Here is an 11,322-nt window from a genome sequence, read left to right on the forward strand (position 1 = left end):
ATGCTCTTATTCTGTATTGAATTTCTAAGAGAATTGTCTTTCAGGCTAAATTTTAACTAATAATTGAACTAGGTGTATGGTCTTCTTACAGAAATTGGTCCCTATGTAGCAGAAAATTGAAAGAACATGAACTTTTACTTTTGAACATAAGTTACTGACATTATTTTTTACAAACATCACAGGGAATTTTATATCCTAAGACCCATGACCTTTCAGAATCATTCAAAAACTGAAGTGTTTTTTTCTCACTTAGGCAGAAAATGAAGAAATTCTCTAGCCCCCCTCTCCAGACTTATCTTCTAAGCATACAGGAATATAGCAAGACTAATGCAGTCAAATCCAAAAATCAGTGATTGTTCTTAGCTTAGCCAAGCATCAATATGCAACTCCAGTAGGACTTCCAGTATATCAATCTAAAACTTTAAATATATTTAATCACTAAGATTAGTGAAATATGAATAAATGAATTACTAATAGCATAAAACACATCTTTCACCTGGAATTCTAAAAAGGATTGTTTAAACTCTCCCCCAGTTCTCAGGTAGAGAAATATGGCTTTGAAATGGTGGCTTTTCACTCTAGAACTGGTAAGGTTTATTTTTATAATGATGAATCCTGTACAGTAACTTTATATCATTGCTAATCCATTCATTATCCAGTTTACTTTGTAATATTAAGCAATTTAGTTTATTTACTCTAATAAAACTGTCCAGAAAATAAGACTCACAATTTAGTTTTCAACTTTGCCCAATAAAATATTACACTGAAATTTTTTCAGTATAAATATAACAGTATTCTTCTGATCTTTTCCTAGCTCCAAAAATAGTCACCTATTAAGTACAGTTTTCAAAGGTAATATACAGCAGCTTTAAATGATGCATGTATTATTATGAAACAACATCAATGGGTAGGATAGCATAGTTCTCTCTATAAAAACACATAGATTCTAAAAAAATTAAGTCTAAGGCTCACTTTATTATCATAGTAAATATCACATTACTTTGTCTTCTTGGCAGAATGCTACTTGTCTTTGTAGGCCATGATTAAAGGCCATCTCCACTCTTAAGATAACCCTAACCACCAAAACCAGAAATAACTGCATGTTTCTTTAAGCTTCAGTGCCTCACAGAATAGTACTAATTATAGTGGATATTTTTCCTTTCATTCGAGCATCAGCTACAAGTTCCTAATATGGTAAAGAACCATGAATTTTAGTATCTTCATATTCTCAGTGTCTAATACAGCACCTGTCATTTAGTAAGCACTCAACTGTGCTGAAAGAATATCTGAAAAAAAAATCCTCATCATCATCATAATCATCGTATGTCAATAAGCCAAACCAAAAACAAACAGGATCACACTTGTAATGGTACAATGGTACAAGGTAGATTTATTATATGTTGCAGTAACAGAGGACATACACAAGAAGAAAACATGGGGAATCTCTATAAAAGAGTGTTAGAAATAATTTGTTATAGGATCTGGGCTTTGGTCAGATGATTTGGGTGAAGGTCTAAGGAAGTGAGAATGTCATGTAGATTGGATATTGTCATAAAGCTGGGGAAATTCTGTAATTGTGTACTTCAGTAAATCTTATCTATTGGAAGGGGCAACTAGTACAAGAATAAAGTTCTAATTGATAAAGAAGTAGCAATCATTCATTTTGGCTGACTGATAAGGCACTGAGTATTTTTGTGGGTGGTAGAGGAAACTTGGTTTTATCTCTTCTTAGGCAAAAAAAAAAAAAAAAAAAAAGAAGTGGTCCTATTTTGTCTCATTTACCATGGTCTCAAGCAAACTTTTCTGAGGTTAGTACACTGTGAAATTACTTATGCGTAATAGAGAATACCACGTCCTACCTGTGTCAAGTCAGCTTCTGAATGTCAGTAACTACTCTTTTGTTCTCTTCATTCACTTGTATCATAAAATTTAGATAACTATAAAATAAATTTTGAACTATTTACACATAAGATGTTTAAATAAATAGAGACTATAAAATATTTTACAGACTATTGCTGGACAATAGTTATATTATATAAGATGTAATTTTCTAGAATTACTTTTAGTAAATATGGCTTCAGCCTGCTTTAAATAAAAAATATGGGATGTCACTAATAAAAGTATTTACATGACAAATTGCTTTATTTTATTTACATTTCTTTTAAGATATATTTCTGCAGAGAGTAAAAACCTTTAGTAAAAAAGTGATTAAAAGTGAGTTGGGGGAGGGGCACCTGGGTGGCTCAGTGGGTTAAGCCTCTACCTTCTGCTCTGGTCATGGTCTCAGGGTCCTGGGATCGAGCCCCGTGTCGGGCTCTCTGTTCAGCAGGGAGCCTGTTCCCCCCTCTCCTTCTGCCTGCCTCTCTGTCTACTTGTGATCTCTTTCTCTCTGTCAAATAAATAAATAAAATCTTTAAAAAAAAAAAAGTGAGTTGGGAGAAACTGGAAGGGGGAGACAAACCATGAGAGACTGTGGACTCAGAGAAACAAACTGAGGGTTTCAAAGGGGAGGGGTTGGGTGAGGCTGGTGGTGGGTATTATGGAGGGCGCGTATTGCATGGAGCACTGGGTGTGGTGCATAAACAATGAATGCTGGAACACTGAAAAGAAATAGAATGAAAAAATAAAAGTAAGAGAATTATGTTCAGGATCTTAACCAGGACAAAACAACTGCTAACAAATCTCATCAAGGTCACCATATCTTATTAAATGCTAAAAATGTGTAAAAAATTCACAAGATAATATATAAATAAGCAAACTTTAAAGGGTGGTATTAATATGTTATCACTTTTTTAAAAATTCTATTTATTTATTTATTTATTTATGAGCAAGAACAAAAGCAGTGGGGAGCAGCAGAGGCGGAGGGTTAGAGAGCAGGAAGTATCTCAAGCAAACTCCTCACTGAGCACACAAACTGATATGGGGTTAGATTTCAGGTACCTGAGATCATGACCTGAGCTGAAACCAACAGTAAGAGGCTTAACCAACCAAGCCACCCAGGCACTCCTGATATAATGCTCTACAGAGTTTACCTTAACTTCATCTCTTCATATCACAAATTTTGGTATTGCTTCTAATTGAAAAAATAACTTTATCCCTCTAATTTCTTCAGGCTCCTATACCCAGTCAACTTTAAGTTTATTTGCATAGTGCAAAACTGATATACACTAAACAGTCAATAAGTTGAATCTTAATTCCAAGCAATAAATTCCAAATTAAAAGTTGTTTTCTCCCTGCTAATGTCTCTCCAGTATAGTATCTCTTTTCACTTTCCAATTCTTCTTATCATGTGATAATGCATATTTTATTTTTTTAAAAAGATTTTATTTATCTATTTGATACAGGGAGAGAGCCCACAAGCAGGTGGGCTGCCAGGGAGTGGTAGGCAGAGAGAGAGGGAGAAGCAGGTTCCCTGCCTAGAAGAGAGCCTGACATGGGACTCCATCCCAGAACCCTGGGATCATGACTTGAGTCAAAGGCAGATGCTTAACTGACTGAGCCATCCAGGCACCCCAAAAATGCTATTTTAAGTAACTATACAAGCTTAACATATCCTCTTTAATTCACCAAAATTACTCTAGTTATGCTCAGTTAAAACTTAAACCAACTTATTGTTATGAGGCCTTTTTTTCCTACTCAATACTTGACCTTTAGTTAGTCATTTGATTCGAAGATCATAATGTTTAAGAACATGATTTATAGAGTCTGCTCAGATTTGACTGACAGGTATGAATTCTAGCTCCATCACTTACAAGTTCTCTGAAGTCTCTACCCTGCAAGTGGAATATCTGAAAAATGTAAGGAATAATTTTATCTATCTTACAGGATTATAAGGACTAATTGAGATAAAACCAATAAAGCACTTAAAATAGTGCTGGCACAATGTAAGCTCTCAAATATATTCTTACTGTCATACTTGCACTTTTTCTATTTAGACTAGACCTCAATTATATTTTGAGAACTCTCATTCTATATTCTGTAATTATTTCCTCTATGACTTCACTCATTCATTTTTATTAAATAATCTCTACACCCAGCTTGAGGCTCCAACTCATAATCCCAAGATCAATAGTCACATGTTCCACCCAGCACTCAGCCAGCCATGCACCCCTGACTTCACACGTTCTATTCCCTGTTTACCCACTATGTCTTTCAACTCCAGTTTATTCCTTATTCAATCCATAATAAGCTTCCTAAAGTTGTAGCCATTTTATAGCAGGACAGTCACATGATTTAATTACATACTTCCTAAGAAAACATTACCTATTTTCCTTCACAAGAATGTAATTGATATTTATAAATTATCTTGAAGCTAAAGCCTCCATTTAATTTCATTTGTTCATTCATTAATTTATGTATTTAATAAATATTTATTGAGCATCTCCACATGAGTATTTTGTCTTACACTGTTCACTATTTCTCCAAATATTCCATGTGCTCTCCTTCTTCAATACTTTTCTCATGGCGCTTCCTACCTGTAATGTCCTACTCTCTTCATTTTTTTTTTTTTTTTTTTTAAAAAAAGACACATTTATTCAGCGTCATGATCAGACTATTACATTTAGCAATCAACAGCATGGGTGCAAAAAAAAAAAAAAAAATCTACATTAAAACCTTTTGTTGGAATGCTTTACACTTTCCACAGAACAGAAACTAAAATAACCTGTTGTACAATTAGTCACAAATACAGTCCTCGAGTTTTTTTGCCCATACACATGAGTATTGTCTAAAACATGTCTTCTTTGTAGCAGCTAGGCCCTGCCACCACTGTGCTTGGCTGAGTTCACAAATCTGTTGTAACCTGTAGCTTCCCTGTCACTTCTCTGGCTCTCCTCTCCTGCTAAGCTTTGTTTCCTGGCAGTAATTAAAACCTTCTGCCACTGCCATAGCTGCTGCTGCTGCTGGAACCACCATAGCCACCTTGGTTTCGTGGTTTGGCGAAGTATTGGCCTCCACCACCATAAGGGCCAGAGCTTCTGCCTCCAAAATTGCCTCCTTTCATGGGTCCAAAATTTGAGGATTGATTGTTGTAATTGCCAAAATCATTATAGCTTCCACCACCTCCAAAGTTGCTTCCATCATTACCAAATCCGTTATAGCCATCCCCACTGCCACCATATCCACCACCACCTCGACTGCCACCAAAGCCACCTCGACCACTGAAGTTTCCTCCGCGACCAAAGTTGTCATTCCCACCAAAACCACCTCCACGACCACCACCAAAGTTTCCAGAACCACTTCGACCTCTTTGGCTGGATGAAGCACTAGCCATCTCTTGCTTAGAGAGCGCTTTCCTTACTTCACAGTTGTGGCCATTCACAGTATGGTATTTTTGAATGACAATCTTGTCTACAGAATCATGGTCATCAAATATTACAAAAGCAAAACCCCTCTTTTTGCCACTGCCTCGGTCAGTCATGATCTCAATCACTTCGATTTTCCCATACTGTTCGAAATAATCTCTTAGATGATGTTCTTCAGTGTCTTCTTTAATGCCACCAACAAAAATCTTTTTCACAGTTAAGTGGGCACCAGGTCTTTGAGAATCTTCTCTTGAGACAGCCCTCTTTGGTTCCACAACTCTTCCATCCACCTTGTGTGGCCTTGCATTCATGGCTGCATCCACCTCCTCCACAGTGGCATAGGTGACAAACCCAAAGCCTCTGGAGCGCTTGGTGTTCGGATCTCTCATTACCACACAGTCCGTAAGTGTTCCCCATTGCTCAAAATGGCTCCTCAGACTCTCATCGGTTGTTTCAAAGCTCAGACCTCCGATGAAGAGCTTCCGCAGCTGTTCAGGCTCTTTGGGAGACTCTGACTTAGACATGACGGCGGTGGGAGGGGAGACTTTAACGATGCTTACTCGGCGGCGTCCACAGGCAGAAAGCCTACTCTCTTCATTTTTAATTGCTCTCTTCTGTTTATGATAGCTTTCTTGAGCTACAGGAGATGTGGATTCTTCTAATGAAATGCTGTAACACTTTGCTTGCATTTTCTATTTCTTCTGTATTACTTTTCCCTCTGCCTTGTTTTGTGTAACCATTCTGTGGTGGACTGACCTAAACAAACAGGGTCACATACAACTATTACACTACTTTTTAATTTTTAAATGAGGTTGATAAATTTCAGCTATTCCCTGAAATTTCAAGCTTTTAAACTATGTGAATCTCAGAACAAACTCTGCCAAACATATAAGTACTCATAAACAAGTATTTATTACAAACAGCCACTATACATTTTATATATATATATATATATATATACACACACACACACACACATACATACATACATACACACACACACACATATTCAGTAAGTTCAATAAATTCTAGCTAAAGTTTGGGTGTTATAAACACTACATGATATGAAATGTTTATTCCAGGCATATGCAAGTATTTTGTAACTGAAACTTTCTTTAAAATTTTTATTTATTTATTTATTTATTTATTTATTTATTTATTTTACCCTTTAGCTGTTATCAGAGAATCAGAATCACTCCTAACGACTGGATACAGAATCATTTAAGGATGAACTTTAGATGCCCCTCCAAGGAAGCACAGAAGACATTTCTCTAGATTCTTAAACTTTATTTTTACAAAGAAACATCTCTAAAATTTTGTAGTTAATCCATATTTTTAATACTTTTAATTTCATCAAGTTCTATTTAAAATTATACTAATTATGCTTTTAATTTCAAAAATAATAATGCTGGTAAACAAAGTCTGAAGTGTTAATTGAGACATGGAAAAGAAACATGTTTACAGTAGCTTTCTTCAGAACGTAGCATATCTGATATCCTAACCATTCATAAAGTATACATTTTGAAGTAGAACAAATGACTGTTCCTAAGGATGTGGAATAAACTGTACATCCATACTTACTATTAGATTCTGATACATCTTAAAATAAACTACAGACACTGAAACATAGCCTATTGCAATAAAAACATAACTTTGTAAACGGTAAATGCTATATTTTTCTGTTTTATATTCAATGTTTTTACTGCCTGCTGGAAAATAGCCATTAATTAAGTACTTACCTACTCAATGAAATGAACTGAACAAAATAATGGCATAAAAATCTAATGAGAATAATTTTGCCATGCTACTTGGACTAATGATATCCTTGGCTTTTTAATCCTGAAAACGGTGTATGCAAACAAGTAACGTGAATGCTTCTTCTAGCCTAAAGGTTTAAATCACTGACAAAGGAAGAGATTTGGAAGATATTTTCTTTAAAGGTTAATTTCAGGAGCTACCAGGTGGTTCAGTCAGTTAAGTGTCCTACTCTTGATTTCAGCTCAGGTCTTGATCTCAGGGTCTTGAGATCCAGCCCTGCATGGGGTCATACTCAGTGGTGAGTATGCTTAAGGTTCTCTCTCTCCCTCTGTCCTCCACCCACCTCCCCCCAACTAACACATGTGTGCTCTATAAAATAAATAAATAAACCTTTAAAAAATAAATAAAGGGTAATTTCAAATCTATCTAGCCTTCTGAAATCACTCTTTACCTCAATTTTCATGTTCTTGTTTCTTCAGACTTATTTCTTCAAATTCTATAAAGTCACAATACTATTGTTTCAGCAATGTATTTAAGATGTATACTGGACCTGAAAACAAGTATGTTGTTTCAAAGAAAAGTAGGATAAAATCAGCCACAATAATCTGTGGATTTATCTATTCCCCTATTAATATTTAGTTTGGTTTACATACATTTGAGACATTTGTATTAGTTACATACATATCTAAAATTGTTAAATCTTTTGGTGGGTTATTTCTTTTATGTTATAAAATATTCTTCTTTATCTCTAGTAAGGTCCCTAGTGTTGAAGTCCACTCTACATGTTTTCATCATAGCTATAAGAGCTGTGAATTTTTTTTTTAAGATTTTATTTCTTTATTTGACAGATAGAGAGTACAAATAGGCAGAGCAGCAGGCAGCGGGAGAGAGAGAAGCAGACTCCCCACTTAGCAGGGAACGTGATATAGGGCTTGATCCCAGTACCCCGGGATCATGACCTGAGCCAAAGGCAGCCGCTCAACCGACTGAGCCACCCAGGTGCCCCAAGAGCTGTGAAAATTTTTAATGGAATATAACAAATTACCAAAAATGGAGCATCTTGAAATAACACATACTTATTATCTTATAATTTCCAGGGGTCAGGAATCCTGGCATAGATTACCTAGGTCCACTGCTAAAAGTATCACATGACTGCATTCAAACTACCATGCTGGCAGGGTCATCATCTCAGCTACTATCTAGAGTCCTTTTCCAGGCTCTCTGGAATTGTCAGAACCCTCTATCTCCATAACTCCAAGATGGAGGTCATCACTTTCTTATTGGCTCTTGAGTGGGAGTCACTCTGAGTACCTGAAGGATGCTCTCAGGGCCTGACATGAGCACCTTTCACAGCAACTTCTTTCCTCAAAGCTAGCAAGGAGTCTCTTTCATTGTCTTCCTTCAAAGAAGGTCTGAAGGCTCACTGAAAGGGCTCACAGGATTAAGTCAAGCCTAGCTTCCAGGATCATCACTTTTGGTTAAATCAAAGTCAAGAAATTAAAGATCTTAATTACATCTGCAAATCTCTTTATCATGCTACCCTTCACAGAGTGGAATGCCAACATACTCACAAGACCCACCAACACTAAAGGGGCCCACTTCCTGTGCAATGTAAGGACCTAAGAGCACTTTTTTTTTTTTTTTAAGAACCTAAGAGCACTTTAACTCCATGTAACTCTCTACCATTTGTACCTTTGTTGTCACATATTTTTAACTCCCAGAAGACGTTACTATCATTTTCTATAGTTAAAATTACTTATACTTACAGATTTATCTACTATCTCTTTACAATTTTTTCTGCATCTCTGTACTTCTATATGCAATAATTTTTCTTCCGCCTTTAGTGATAACTTTAGTATTTCCTTTTGTGCTATATGGTCACCAGTTAATTCTACCAATTTTTATTTGCTTTATTAACTGCAAAAATATCTCTATTCATGTTTCATTTTGTAGGGAGCTTTTTTTTCTTTAATAGATGGATATTCTAAGAACAGGTGCCAAAATAGGCACCAGAAATAGGGTTAGATATGAAATAAACCATTTAAGGGAAATGCCTGTGAGAAAAAATGAAGTGCTGGGGCAGAGAAAGGCTCAGATAGCAATGCAGGTCTGACTCTAATGAATGTAGGAAGGGTAGAGGGAAAAAAGAGAGAACAGCTGGTTGGAAACATCTTACTCCCGCAGCATGTTTCTAAGGAAAATTTGCCAAGTCTGTGAGGGAGGCCATCACAGGACAGCTGCATATCAGAAGAGTCTCTAATCTCTTAGGAATGGGCTTACCATAGTTAGTACCTACCTCATTCAGTGTTTAGTTAAGAGCAGTGAAAGGATGGCTTTGGGAGTTAATTCAAGCATAGATTTCAGAGCCCAGAACCTGGGCCCTTCAGGCAATCATATTCCCCGCAGCTGGGGATTTAAGAGGAGCATTGTTATGGCAGCAATAATTTAGACGTCTATTTTTGTATTTATTTCTTTCAGAACCTGGAATATTATCTGTTGTTTTCTATAGCTGCCATTGCTTCTATCAAGAAATCAGCTCTCAGTCTCATTGTTGCTGGTTTGAAAATAAGTGATGCGTCTTTTTTTTTTTTTTTTTGGTCAAGTTTTAATATTATTGTCTTTGATTTCTAGAAGTTTTACTATAAAGAGCCGAGATGGGAATTCCTTTGTATTGATCATGTTTGTTGTTTTTAGGACTTCTTTAATCTGGCTTCATGACTTTCTAACTTTGGGAAATTTTTAGCCATAATATATCCAAATCTGACTTGTCAATACCATAAAGTTTTTGCCCTCTTTGGCCAAGTATATGCACAACATATATTATGCAATTATGCATCATGGCCCCAATGTCTGTTATGACTCTTTCTGTATTTTCCAACCTTTTGTCTTTTTATGTTTCAAAGCAGATATTTTTATATGAGCTAACTTTCAGTTCTCTAATCCTTTCTATTACGTATAATGCAACATTAAACCCATTTGTTGAATAATTTTTAATTCTTGTATTTTTCTATTTTTAGAATTTATTTATTTAAAATGCATACTTTCTAGTTCACTGCTAAAACTATGTTTTGGATTATCTTCTTAAATATTAATCACAGATAATATAAGGTCTATGTTCACTAATTCTAATACTGTCATTGCCTATAGATTCATTTCTTTCTTTTTTTTTTTTTTTTTTTTTACTTACATCTAATTTTGATTGAATGTCATACATTGTGTTGAAAACTGAAGAAGAGGCAGTACAACTTCTTTGGTGGTATTATTTTTCTCAAGATAGGATTAATTTTTGTTTCTCACAGACAGTCAAGTGCTTTTATCTACTCAAAGGTTGAACTGATTTGAAGTTAGGCTTCAACCTTTACGAAAGATCATCATTTCTAATTTACTCTTTTGTTACCTTTAGCCTTTTGGGTCTCTTGAATGAAAATGTGGAGACCTATCTCTATACTGACATCTAAATCAAAGCCTACCTTCCCCACTCCATTTTAGATTAAGAAAGTTCTCCCTACTTCTTAGCCTCTGGCTTTGAATCAAAAAATTCTTTGAGAAAAAGTAATTCCAAATATTCACCTTCCTACTCTTCTCTTTTTGGGGGGATATTGGTCTTCAGAATCTTGCTACTTTGGTAGTTTTTTGATATTTCCAAACAAATACTACCATTGCTTATTAATATTATTATTATTATTTAGAGTCTTTAGTTCTATTCAGTGGGACAATTGGTCTGAATAAAGTTGGCACATTATTGTTGGAAGTGGTGATTCCCTTTCAGTAAGTTTTAAATAAGAGAAAATATATATACATTAAATTTTCCACTCCACTGCAGCAAAATTCAGGACTGAGATGATAAAAATGTAATGAGATTTTATTTTCCCTTCTTTATGGTAACTCACTGGACTATGATTAATTCTGATTAATAAGATCACACATGGGCAAATGTGTTATAAACCCTATTTAAGTTAACTTATTTTTAAGCAGGAAGGCATGTATTTGACTTCTGTTATATTTTTATTTTACCAGTCGAAAGAGAAAAGTATTTGCAAAAACTAGATCACCCTTTTATATTCATTTTATTATATTCTTTCAAATTCAAAATGAAACTATAGCTTAAATATACATATAGGACAGTTAATAATGTGAAAGTACCGATTTAGGTTTAAAATTGCATGCTAAATAGAAAAATTCAGATGGATAAATAGTGAAAATTATATGTTTCATTTTCAAAGTAAAGGTCACATTGAGCATTTTTAACCTAAGAGTAGCT

General features: G+C 35.1%; 1 pseudogene across 1 annotated transcript; it reads right to left on the reverse strand.

Moving 5' to 3' along the window:
• Window positions 1-4,722: 4,722 nt before the first annotated feature.
• LOC309871369 (heterogeneous nuclear ribonucleoprotein A1 pseudogene) lies at window positions 4,723-5,897 on the reverse strand (annotated as a pseudogene). The gene has a single exon. The product of its transcript is annotated as a heterogeneous nuclear ribonucleoprotein A1 pseudogene (transcript).
• Window positions 5,898-11,322: the final 5,425 nt, after the last annotated feature.

Source organism: Mustela nivalis (genome assembly GCF_964662115.1).
Source record: "Mustela nivalis genome assembly, chromosome: 8".
Classification (NCBI taxonomy): Eukaryota; Metazoa; Chordata; class Mammalia; order Carnivora; family Mustelidae; genus Mustela; species Mustela nivalis.